Source organism: Vipera ursinii (assembly GCF_947247035.1).
Source record: "Vipera ursinii genome assembly, chromosome: 12".
Classification (NCBI taxonomy): Eukaryota; Metazoa; Chordata; class Lepidosauria; order Squamata; family Viperidae; genus Vipera; species Vipera ursinii.
This window is the reverse complement of record NC_139525.1, coordinates 7,115,615-7,128,945: the sequence shown is the minus strand read 5'-3', so window position 1 is coordinate 7,128,945 and position 13,331 is coordinate 7,115,615. Positions and strand designations below refer to the sequence as shown.

The window sequence follows — 13,331 nt, the reverse complement described above, 5'->3', positions numbered from 1 at the left end:
CAATTCCAGGTTGCTTCTCTCTTTGGACAGTTTCCAAGGAGTCAAACTTAAACTATGTTTTGCACTAGTTAGCTGTCTCTCTCATTATTTAGAGGTATTTTGGGGTTGGGTCTTAAGGACAGAATTCTTCCATAGTGAAAACCTTAAAACATCTCATAACAGATAAAATAAGAGAAAACCTGTAAATACAAATAGATCTCCTTCTGAAAAGATGAAGAGGGGTGACACAAAGATTCTTTGATTGATAGATTTGGGTGGGGGTCTCCTTTAAGTAAGTCTTAACTCTTAGTGATGGCCTGGACAAATCCCTAGAGTTTTCTTGGCAAGGTTTTTTGGAAGTGATTTGCCCTTGTATGTTTCCTGGGGCTGAGAAGAGAGAAGCTGGCTCAAGGTCATCCAATGTGCCCAAGGCAGGACTAGAACTCATGGCCTTCTGATTTCTACCCTGCTGCCTTAACCACTACTTCAGACTCTTATATATTGATTTAGTGGGGTCTAAAGAGAGACTTTTCAATAACTGGATTACGGCATTAGGATTTGAGGATTGTTAGTGTGGGAGAGAGGGAGGGAGGAGGATAGAAGGAAGGAAGGAAGGAAGGAAGGAAGGAAGGAAGGAAGGAAGGAAGGAAGGAAGGAAGGAAGGAAGGAAGGAAGGAAGGAAGGAAGGAAAGGAGAGAGAGAAAGGTACATGGAATCACCTCCTGCACTGAGAAAGATTTCCAGCTTAATGAAAAGCTAGACAGCGTGTACCAAGTCACGGGCATATGCTGCAGGGAATTACCATTCTCATTTCAATTCTACTCATGAGAAAGGGTTAGGGAGGTGCAAAGCTTGAGTATGTACATCCATTCTTGACTACCAGGACTGTGACCAGGTCTCCTATCTCTCTCCTCATCACCACCATACACACACACTTCTTGTATTTTACATTTTCTTCCTTCCGAAACATTATGTCACATTCTGAGTGAATTAATGTCACCATTTTGGTAGGTTGTGCCAAAGATCTATTTGCTTGGACGTCTCAGTCCTTCAGTATTTCTGGCATTGATTTGCTGGTTCACACTCAGAGGTCATTCATCCAATGTTTGAGATTAAAATATGGCTGTGTGGCTGACTCTTGAGTTTGGTCCCTATCTAACCAGTAAGTTTATTTTGTAGCTTAGTGTTAATTCAGTAAGCTACAGTTCAGTCAGCCACAAACTGATGAGTTCGGGGACAACCAATTGATTTACAATTTGGTTTTTAGAGCCCACGTCCTCAAAAACAGATCTGGAAGATCTGATTAAGTACAGAAGTCTCATGTATAACAAACCACTGCCCCAAGCCTGATTTCCTATCAGTGGAAAGATAGGAAATGATTAGCTCTGGATCTAGAAAAACAGGAAGCAATAGATTTGCATGAGTTGTTTTCTAACTTGTGTAGATGTTGGCATGTGGACTTCAGTGATTTTAGAACTGCAAAATGTGTGTACTCACAAACAAGTTCTGAAGTTCAGTTATGCCCTGTTGCAATTAACTATGGTTTGTTGAATTAACCAGGGTGGATGAATTTGCCCCATTTATTCTGGATAAGTGATTTAGCAGAGTCCTTGGTGCTCTCTCAACCTGGTTACTTACTTGCAGACCTCTATGAAGATGCTCCGACATTCAGGTCGTGGTTGTCCCAAAAGTGTTTCAAAGACTCTTCGAGTATTAGCAACATGCTAACTTCTGACTAACGGAGAACAATATAAATCCTTTCCATTCCCTACCAGTTAGTTAGAACTGAAGAAGCTTCTTGGATGAGAAGTGAAGCACCTTCAAGAAAAATCAAGAAAGCCCAGTTGCCGTTTGGAGAAGAGCTCCTCAGGGCTTGCTTGCAGGTGTTTCACTACCTCACTATGTAACACCATCAGTGCTTTGTGTTTTAGTGGTGCGTGGCCCAAAGAGGCGGACACATAGCAATATCCATCAATGCTATCTTTGCTAACCTGCTGAAAGTAACAAGAATCTTGTGCTGCTCTTTGCAAAACAGGCTAAGGTCTAAAGTAGAAAGGTTGGTCCCATCTAATGTACTAAAGAGATGTTGGTCTTCATACATTGTGTGGTAAACACAACCTTCTGTGAATACATTCCTTTGATTTGCACTGCTCCAAAGGCCTTATTGCTTCTCTTCAAACCCATAGCTATTCAGGAGCCATGAAGATTGGAGAGGGCCAGCGTGACCCAATGGACACTTTGTTGGGAATTTGCATTTATTGATTGAAAACTTGATTGGAGTGAAAAGTGGCACTTGACATGTTTTCATTTTCTCTCGGCAAGTTTCGGTTCTACGGCTAACAATAAAAATTGCTTGCCGTTAGCAGGGGTGTTTTGTTTTCCAACAATGCAAGCATATTTGTTTGGATGGGGTGACTCAATCAGAATAAAGTGTGATCTAGCATATGATAAAAAGCCAGCATCGCCATTAAGTATTGATAGAAAACACTTAAGTACCAAGAACACAATTATAGAAATGCTTTGGAGCCAGCTTTGAACAATACCTAATAGGGTATCTGTCAGTTAAATTGCATATCTGAGGAACAACTCTAAGCACCTTTTAAAATCATGTAGTCCCAGTAATTGTCTAGTAATATATGAGTACAAGTGTGAAATATTAGTACATATATGCAGAGAAATCACTGGGGAGTCTTTTTGTTGAATCTTACACAGCTATTCCAGGATTTCAAGCAAGCTCAATGCAGGCTATGCTTGCCATGTCTTGTGATTGTCAGCACACTGGTGATTCGCAGTAGAAACTAGCCAGACAATGTATTTTTTTCTTAGAGAATCTTTTTTTAGGGAGGTGATGTCAGCAGGAATGCATGTTGGCTTAGCACAAGATAGTAAGGCAAAAGCAAACTCTTTCAAAAGTCCTAAGTTTCAGCAGTAAAGCTGTGATTAGACATCTGGAGGTTATCAAGCATGGTTTGTTATTCCTATAAACCTGTCTCCCACTGGCCAGGAGAACAAGCCATTAAATCTGTTTGCCCTGTTTTTTGGAATAAACTAGGTTGAAACATCCTGGCAAACCATGGATACCAACTGCAGCAGCTAGCTTCATCTAGCATTGAGAAATCCAACGCAGGACACACATACACACACACACACCATTAATCAAGCCTCACTGCAGTATTTATTTATTTGGTGTACACTGGAGGAATTTCCTCCAAAGAATAATGGGAGAGATTCCTGCAGACAAAAGGATGCACTCATATTTATGCACTGCAGGAGAGAAGGAGAAAATGATACACTGGGGTCCTCTCTAAGTTTGGTTGTTTTTCTTGCAGACATTTCATTACCAAACTTAGTAACATCATCAATGCTAGTATGGAGTGAGGTTTACCCTCAGGTTATATTCTAGTGGCTTGCCCTGTCAGTGTTAGTGGGACTGGATTGCTTACTGTTCGCTCGTTTGGCAGTTCCTTGACTGGGGTATTATTTATTTCTTGATTGGTCTGAAGTTAATCTTGCTGTTAATTTCTGCTCATCTGGGTGTTGATTGCTGTTGAAAAAGTGTTTTGGTCTTTTTCTTTCCTTCTGGGTTTTTGGATTGACTCTTTTGAATGGTGTGTAAACGTTGTTTATCTGTACGCGTCTGTTGATGGCTGACTTGTGCCAGAATTCCAGGAATTCTCTAATGTTTTTGGACTTGGTGTGTTCTCAGATGGTCTGTCTTCTTTCTGAAAATGATGCAATCATACATATGCATGGGTAATATATGATGTAAGCATTAAAATTCCTAATAGACAAACACAAGTTTCTTCTCTGCCCTTCTACTATTACTACCTAAAGAAAAAAATAATAAAAAGGAACTTATCAGTTATGTTACACTGCCCCAATTAGCACACATTCCTTCAATGTTTCTAACATGCTGACATGCTCGCACTCCATTAAGAACTAGTTTTCCTCACAGCATACTAACCAGAAAGGAAATAGCAGTCCGCATCTGAGCTTAATCCAGAAGTTGAACCCTCATCTACCTGCATTCTAAGGACCACATTTTGAATTTGACTTTCTTCTCTCCCTTTCCAGAAATCTGGCACATTCCTTGCCTGATATTAATGGCCACTTCCAAAATAAATTTGCCGAGCCACCATATTTGTAAACCGGCTGGCCTTTCAGTTGGATTTCACAAATATGCTCCTGAACTGGGGAAGTGCCAAACCTCCTGAGAGCTGCTGCTGAGCTTTCATTAGTTCTCAGCAGCCCAGAAATTGTTCACTCCTTATGCATCTTTGTCTAGTCGAGGCTGCAGTCACATTTCAAACCTTTCTAAAATGGTCCTTTGAGTCCTTGTGACAGATGCTGTCTTTGCTACAGAGGAAACCATTTATTTGTAGCATTCAGGTCTTTATGCAAAATGTGGATTTTTTTTCTCTCTACCATGGCCCTATTTTTTTTAAGAGTTAAAAAAAAAGGAGGCAGAACAAGGAGACCATATTACTAACATAATCCCATAGATAGATAGATAGATAGATAGATAGATAGATAGATAGATAGATAGATAGAGACAATTATTGTTATTATTTCCATATTAATTTGCACCCAAAGAAACTTTTAAAAGGTGCATCATAAAACTATATCTAAAATTATATAAAACACAGCTGGTTCTCACTTAACAATGATAATTGGGACCAGAATTTCCATCACTAAGTGAAAAGCCTGATTTCACATGACTTCAGTGTTGAGTAATGTAAATTTTTGAAATAACTGCTTACCGTTGTTAAGTGAATCCAGGTGGGTCATTCAATGGGCACCTCACACAATCGGGACTTCCAACTTGCTGCCAGTCTCTCCATTGACTTAGGCTCGTGGGAGGTTGGAGACGTAGTCACAAACCACAATAATGTGACCATAATGTGCAATGGTCAAGCCAGATACTGAGGACCCTTGTATAGACATGCGACTTGGGGAGGGGCACTGAGATGGTCAGAACTTCAAGAACCATTCGTAACTCTCATTCAGCAGAGTCGTACGTGTTGTCTGCTATTAACCAAGGAGGGCTTGCATTTTAAATCATTATTGATTAAAACACGTGTATTTAAAAGATGGAGAGCAGAAAGGAAATATAGATGTAAATACATGTGTGTTGAACAAGCCTCTAGATTCATCTGAAATACTTTACTGGAAGCTTGTAGCTCCCCCAGAAAAAGTTGATTACAAGGTAGATTTTAAAAAGAAAAGAAAAATCACAGATAAACCAAGGAACCACCTTTTTATGTTTATTTATTTTTTCATGATAAAGAATTGGATGAAAAAGAAGCAGAATTAAGTCCATGTTTTTAGCCATAAGACTCACTAGTCAAAACATGGACAATAATCTCATTCTTAGTTGAATTTATTTCACAGGACTCTAGTTAATTTAAGATCTCCAACTGTTTTACTCTGAACCTCGGAAGCCAATCAAGCTACGATATGACAAAACGATACTTTCTAAATAATCTGTAATATAATCTGTAATGGCCTGGGTCCGGGCTATTTGAGGGAACACCTGCTGCCGGCATCAAACGCCCTTCGCCCAGTGCGCTCCCACAGGGAGGGTCTTCTCAGGGTGCCGCCGGTGAGAGATTGCCGGCGGGTGACACCCAGGGATAGGGCCTTCTCTGTGGGAGCGCCTGCCCTCTGGAACCAGCTGCCGGTGGAGCTGAGGACTGCCCCCCGACCTCCGATCATTCCGCCGGGGCCTGAAGACCTGGCTCTTTGAGCTCTCAGGCCCAGGCTGAGGAGAAATTTTTAATTCGGGTTTTAATGTATACAGGGTAATTTAATATTTTTTAATTGGTTTTTTAACTTTTGTATGGTGGATTTTTAATTCCCTGTAAACCGCCCTGAGTCCTCAGGGAATAGGGCGGTATATAAATGTAACTAAATAAATAAATAAATAAATAAAATAATAATAAAAGTTATTAGGTTGTTTTTTTAAAAGCAAACCTTCTAATAGCTTGAAATGGCAGCCCTCACAAGCTAAAGAGGACTCCAATTGACTTCTCTCTTTAAAATGGATTTATGAAAGTCCCATTTGAAATTTGGCTTCCATAAAACTCTTAAATTAGAAATGGATTAATGGCTATTATTCAGACTGGCAGAGAATTTTTTTTTAAGATTCTAAACTAAGCCTCTCTTGAGAATTCATCCTTGCTAATTTGTTTGTTTGTGCTTTCATTGTAAAGTTTAATTAAGTAGTCGTGTTAAATTGTCTTGAGTTTTATAGGCCAGGGATTTATTTCCTCTGGGGTGGCCCACTTGTAGGTAACAGGTTTCTTTTAGCAAGGGTTATATCCCTTTTCAGAAGAATGGGGTGGTAGTTTTGGACACAGATCTGGGGTGCCACAAGAGTTGATGGCAGCACAAAATTCAGCCATAGAGAGAGCACGGTGGGACTGAGGAGGGAGTTGGTTAATTCCCTTTACACACAGAGAATCTTTAGCTACTGAGCTAAAGCATGGCCTCTGAGGTTAATATTAGTCATGGCAGGGGGGAAAAATATCCACATATATAAGCTTTCTTAAGGCAGAAGATTTATCCTCCGTGACTAATCACAGCACTTATGCATTTGAGAGTTTTGGATCAATGCTACCACATAAAGAAAATTGTTTAAAGTACTTTCTCCTGTATAATCCCAACCTCCATGGACAATCAACAACCACTGCTGCTGCATTTCAAAAGTATGAAGAATTCGAGTGATGGAACTCCCTCTTTCCACCAAAAGTTCTGATGTTATTACAGGATCTCCCCATTTTTGCTTAGATATGAATATAATCTTCCCTCCAGCATTTTGTAGTCTACCTGGTTTCACGGACTTTAAGCCCTAGGAGAAGCCATCGCAAGAAAGCTCCTCTGTATACTTCAGATGAGGAAGAGAGGACAGCCGTGAAATGATAGAGTGAAGGCTAACACAGAAGTTGTTTTAACAATAATTTCTTCCAGGATCTTGTAATACTTACCTTCAAAAAAAATCACCTGAAGAAATTCTAAATCCGAGAAGGAGATAGAAAAGTAAGGAAAGGTTGATTTGTGAAAGAATTGGATTTAGGAACGTTCTCAAATCAGAACTTGATTGTAGGAGATGACCAGGCTAAGCCTGAGGGAGGAGTCAAACACATCATGAGTCTTGAATCTCTTTGCACCTACAAAAGAACCAAGCCCATTGAATCCCATTGACTCTTGTCTACTGCCAATTTGCTTTGAAGTTTAGTACAGATTCTTCTTGAGAGCCTTAGCATGCAATAAACCTGTAGTCATTTGAACTGCTTTGCTTCCTGATTTATTGCGCCTGATATTGATTTAGTAATTAGGGCGATGCAGAAAGGTGGATAAAATGGTGTCTTGGTGTATTATATATGTAAACATTCCTTTATTCAATGTATATATATGTTAACAGTACAAATAAGAAGGCATCGCCTAGTATATATAAGTAAAACCGCCTGACAGAAATACACGCGGGAACTTTGACAGCTGTCAAAGTTCCTCGCACCACGCAGGCGCCACCACTGACAGCTCGCGGCTGTCAAACGCCGGACTACGGAGAAGCCTGAGCTGTCAAAGCACCCACCGTACAGCGCGGGCGCGACCGCTGACAGCTCGCGGCTGTCAAAACACCAAGACACGCGGAAGCCGGAGCTGTCAACAAAAGACGACGCGGATTGGTCCCTGCCTGACAGGGCGCCAAAATGAACACCGCTGATTGGTCCTCGCTACCAGCTGCCGGCTATAAAAGCCGGACAAGTTATTCTATGTTTGTCTTGCTCTTAATAAACCTGTTGTTGAACTAGCCTGTCGTCCCGAGTGGTCCTTCGGCTACTTCACTGGCGACGAAGGTGGGATTGCTCCGGAGCTGAAGTCACGGCCGAGGAAGAGAGTTCCCGGCAAGAGCTGTCACGGAAGTTTTAACTTCCATCGGAGCAACCCAGGACCGGACGACATGGCAAACTTCGGCCGTGTGAGGGAGTTTGATACCCGCCATCCCGAGAGATGGCAATCACACCTCGGCCAAGTCGAGGGATTTCTCCTCGTCAGTAAAATCACTGACGACCGAGCAAAGGCCGCCGCTCTGCTGTACATCAGCGGGCCCCCGGTGTACGACGCAGCCGTCGGGCTGTTCAGCCCAGTGCCCATCACGGAAGTCTCCTACGCTGACCTGGTGGACCAGCTGAACAAGTACTACATGCCAGCGCGTTCAGAACTGTACTGGCGGGTGCAATTCGCACAAAAGAAACAACGGCAGGACGAGCCCGCCAACGAATTCATTGCCGGGGTCAGACACGCCGCGCGGAACTGCTCCTTCCCCGACCTGGAAGACCGCATCAGAGACCAGGTGGTGATCGGTCTGAGGGACGAGAAGCTACAGAAGAAACTGACGTCCAAACCCGACATGAACCTGGCAGAGCTGACCAGGGAGATCATGGCATATGAACACAGCCACAAGAAGAAGCCGACGAACACGACCCCAGAGACCCCCGCGACCGTCTACCAGGAAAGCGCAACCTTCAGCGACAGCGGAGAGTCAGTAGACTTCACCGATGGAGAAGCCCTACAGCGCAGGATGGAGCACCGGCAGCCGAGGAGGGGAAAAACGTCGGACCGCCGCGGATCCAGGAACCCACCTCCGCCACCACCGCGTTACGAACAACGGGCCGCCTGTGCCAGCTGCGGGGGCAACCATGCCCGAGGAAGCTGCCGTTTTAGGAACGCGAAATGCCACAACTGCGGGAAGACTGGCCACATCAAGCCGGTGTGCCGCAGCAAGGGCCGGGACAACATCAATGAGGTGGAGGCAAACCCCCCAGGTAGGCCGGCTGCCCAGGCCAGCAGAGAAACCCCACCAGGCCCCCTGGTAGAGACAATTGACAGGGTAAACAGCATAAGCTCCAAGGTTAAGATCTGGGTCAGAATTCAGGGGGTGCCCTGCCACATGGAGGTAGATTCAGGGTCAGCAGTCTCATTAATTTCGCTGACAACCTATCAGGAAATCTGTCAGAAAGGCCGAAGACAAATCCCCCTGAAACAAACTCAGGTACACCTTGCAGACTTCCAGAAAACCCCTATTCCGTTGGAAGGGAAAGCCAAGGTCCTGGTGCAGTATAAGGGGTTCAAGGGTCCCCTGGAGGTTTTAGTTACGCCAGGGAACCGTACCAATTTAATAGGGCTAAACTGGTTCACTCCACTAGGCATCGCCTTAACGGGGGTTAATACCATTCAAACACCTAGCCTAGAAGCAGTTTGCGAAAAGTACGCCGACGTTTTCGACGGCAGTTTAGGGAAATATACAGGTTCCCCCATTTCCCTGCAACTAAATCCAGCAATTCAACCAATTAAAATAAGAGCTAGGAGGGTACCTTTCGCCCTTAAAGAAAAAATTGAAAACGAGCTTGACCGACTCGTGGGACTAGGGGTACTGGAGCCAACAGAAGGGGGAACCTGGGAGACCCCTATTGTCACCCCAATCAAACCTAATGGCGAAGTGAGACTGTGCGCGGACTATAAAGCGACAGTCAACCTAGCCCTCAGCCCCCATGCTTACCCGGTGCCAGCGGTAAGGGACGTATTTGCTTCCATCCGCTCTGGCACCATTTTCGCCAAGCTTGATCTCACACAGGCATATTTACAGCTGCCTGTCACAGACGACACCGCGGAAGCTCAAACTATTGTCACCCACCGCGGTGCTTTTAAAGTAAAGAGGCTACAATTCGGCATATCTGCAGCCCCGGGTATTTTTCAGGGCATCATGGAAAAGACCCTGAAGGGAATACCCGGGGTCTGCCCCTATTTCGACGATGTTCTCATCGCCGGGGAAAACGAAGCTAGTTTAGCTGACAGGTTGTCAGCTGTGCTGAGCCGGCTCAGAGAAGCCGGTCTCAAACTTAAGCGGGAGAAGTGCTCTATTGGAGTCACTTCTACAGAATTCCTAGGGTATAAAATTGATAGCCAGGGCATCCACCCCACCGCTGAAAAACTAATGGCTATTCAAACTGCACCCAGCCCTAGGAATAAGCAAGAGCTTCAATCCTTTTTGGGGCTGTTAAACTTTTACCATGCCTTCATTCCCCACAAAGCCACTATTGCAGAGCCGCTCCATAGGCTCCTAGACAAAGGTACAACTTGGTCCTGGACCAAGGAACATGAGAACAGTTTCCAATCGTTAAAAAAGCTTATCTGTCACAGCTCAACTATCACCCTTTTCAGGGAAGACACCCCAATATGCATCGCTTGCGATGCCTCTCCCTATGGAATCGGGGCGGTATTAAGTCACATATTCAAGGACGGTACACAAAGACCCATAGCTTTCTATTCACGCACTCTGACCAAAGCTGAAAGAAACTATGCACAAATTGACAGGGAAGCCCTAGCGATAGTGGCAGGGGTCAAAAAATTTCACGATTATCTGTATGGAAGACCATTTACTATATTTACAGATCACAAACCCCTGCTAGGCATATTTACTTGGAATAAAACTACTCCACAAATCCTCTCCCCGAGAATTTTAAGATGGTCAACATTTTTAGCAGCCTATTCTTATCAGCTAATACATAAACCAGGTAAAGAATTGGGCCATGCTGACTGCCTCAGCAGACTGCCCATACAAACCAGGGACTCAGACCCAGCCCCAGCCAGCGGGATTTTAGCAATCTCCCAACTTCCAGAATGCCCCCTGACTGCAAACATTATAGCCAATAATTCAACAAAAGATAAAATACTTGCCAGAGTCCTCAAATGGGCCACAACTGGGTGGCCAACTCAAAACCCAAAACCCCAATTCCAACCTTATTATAACAGAAAAAATGAGATTTCAACACACAGAGGTTGCCTGCTATGGGGAAATAGGGTCATCATACCAGAGAAAAACATAGACCAAACATTGCACATTTTACATGAAGGGCACCCTGGAATTGTAAAAATGAAGGCGATGGCCAGAAGTTATGTGTGGTGGCCCGGCATAGATAAACAAATTGAACAGTATGTGGGTGGGTGTTACACCTGTCAGGAGACCAGGAATGAACCACCCCAGGCACCAATCCATAAATGGGAGACTACTAGGAACCCTTGGTCACGTATACATATAGATTTTGCAGGACCTATCCAGGGCCAAAGTTTCTTAATTGTAGTGGACAGCTATTCCAAATGGCTGGAAGTCACACCCCTTAGGAAAACAACGTCCACAGCCACTATTCAAGCCTTACGAAAAATATTCGCAACACACGGCCTACCTGATACCATAGTTTCTGACAATGGACCTCAATTCACCTCTCGTGAATTTCAGATCTTCGCTACGAGGAATTGTATTAGGCTGGTCACGTCTGCGCCGTTCCACCCATCGTCGAACGGAATGGCTGAAATTATGGTACGATACACAAAAGAAGCCTTGAAAAAATTCGTTAAAGGAAACTGGCAAAGGCGACTCAGCCAGTTCCTCTTATCACAACACACAACACCATGCTCTACAACTAGCAAATCACCAGCAGAATTAAGATGGGGGAGGAGGCTAATAACACGTCTCGACAGACTGCACCCTGACACAGCCCCAGAAGAAAAACAGCACCCCCACCCCGGCCGCAAACTCAACCCGGGTCAATTAATATGGGCACATTCATACACAGATAAAAACAAGTGGGTCCAAGGGACAATAATAAAACAAACAGGGCCCATCTCATACCTTGTAGCGACGCAAGCACAGGGCAACATACGCCGCCATATTGACCAGCTCAGACCCAGACAACCACCACACACTTCTGAGCAACCAACCAGTGCCGACTTACAACCCCCACCGGAAATGCGGCCTATCCCAAACCAGGAAGCTGAACACCAAGACGAAGAACCAGAACCAGAACACCCACCACCCCTTCGCCGCTCAACCAGGAATCGAAGACCACCCACCTACCTAAAAGACTATCAGTGGGCAGGTTCAAACATCCAAGAAAGAAGAAACGAACCAGGGGAGGGGTAAGGGGTGTATTATATATGTAAACATTCCTTTATTCAATGTATATATATGTTAACAGTACAAATAAGAAGGCATCGCCTAGTATATATAAGTAAAACCGCCTGACAGAAATACACGCGGGAACTTTGACAGCTGTCAAAGTTCCTCGCACCACGCAGGCGCCACCACTGACAGCTCGCGGCTGTCAAACGCCGGACTACGGAGAAGCCTGAGCTGTCAAAGCACCCACCGTACAGCGCAGGCGCGACCGCTGACAGCTCGCGGCTGTCAAAACACCAAGACACGCGGAAGCCGGAGCTGTCAACAAAAGACGACGCGGATTGGTCCCTGCCTGACAGGGCGCCAAAATGAACACCGCTGATTGGTCCTCGCTACCAGCTGCCGGCTATAAAAGCCGGACAAGTTATTCTATGTTTGTCTTGCTCTTAATAAACCTGTTGTTGAACTAGCCTGTCGTCCCGAGTGGTCCTTCGGCTACTTCACTTTTGGAGTACAGGTAGGTACGCATACAGAACCTGCTGAGGACACCTTAAAGTATTTCTGTCTTTTCTTGGATTTGCTCAGCTGCTCTCTACAGTTGAGGCATAATCCTAGGAAACACACATCTGGTTGACGAGGTTCCTGGCAGGTGCCTCTGGGAATCCCATTTATTGTTCAAATCCATACTTTCACGCAACCTTACTAGAAATATGTCTTTGTTTTCAAGAGCTGAATCCCGCACAGCACCAGTACCTCTCTCATCAGTAATACTGGATTCTGGTATGAATAGATGCTAAGGCAAGGTCTTCTAAGCTTTGGATGCCTAGTGTGTCAAACAAAGAGAAAAGGGAAGAAGCATATGTAATGAAGCTGCCATTTCTGTGCTGAGCAATATGAGAGGGGAAAAATATCTCTTGGAACTCAAAGGAATAACTGGTTGATGTTCAGAAAAATAGAAGAACAGATACCGCATGGAACAGGTGATTTTAAGCTCTTCTGGGCACAGTGTAAATTTCCTGACACATTGTTTATCAAGCCTCCGGACCCCTTTCAAGGTCAGCCATGTCTGTGTCAACTAACATATTAGACCAACTTTAAGGGAAACAAAGTTCCTCCTGTTGGCACCATTTTGAGTTTTCTCTGCTAAAACAAAGAAAGTAACTTAAGCAAATTTTATAATGCTGGGAATTACCAAGAGGATGAGAAGACAACACACTCAGGGTTGTTTGCATTATGCTTTACATCAATTGTTGATGATTTTCTTATGCTATCCAGTCTCATAATAATTGAGTTGGGTGACTACATATAAAGGTTCTAAATAAATAAAAATCTTGGAGTTCAGTTTCACCCATACATGAAGCATAATGCAGTTGGCTTGTTCTTGGCTTAGCAT

General features: G+C 44.1%; 1 long non-coding RNA gene across 1 annotated transcript in view; it reads left to right on the top strand.

The window, feature by feature from the left end:
- The first annotated feature begins 641 nt into the window (after positions 1-641).
- Positions 642-13,331, top strand: part of LOC310645807 — a 115,753-nt gene continuing 103,063 nt past the window's right edge. The window contains exon 1 of the long non-coding RNA XR_014493591.1: positions 642-684. This is a non-coding gene — a long non-coding RNA (uncharacterized lncRNA). The remainder of the gene's footprint in view (positions 685-13,331) is intronic.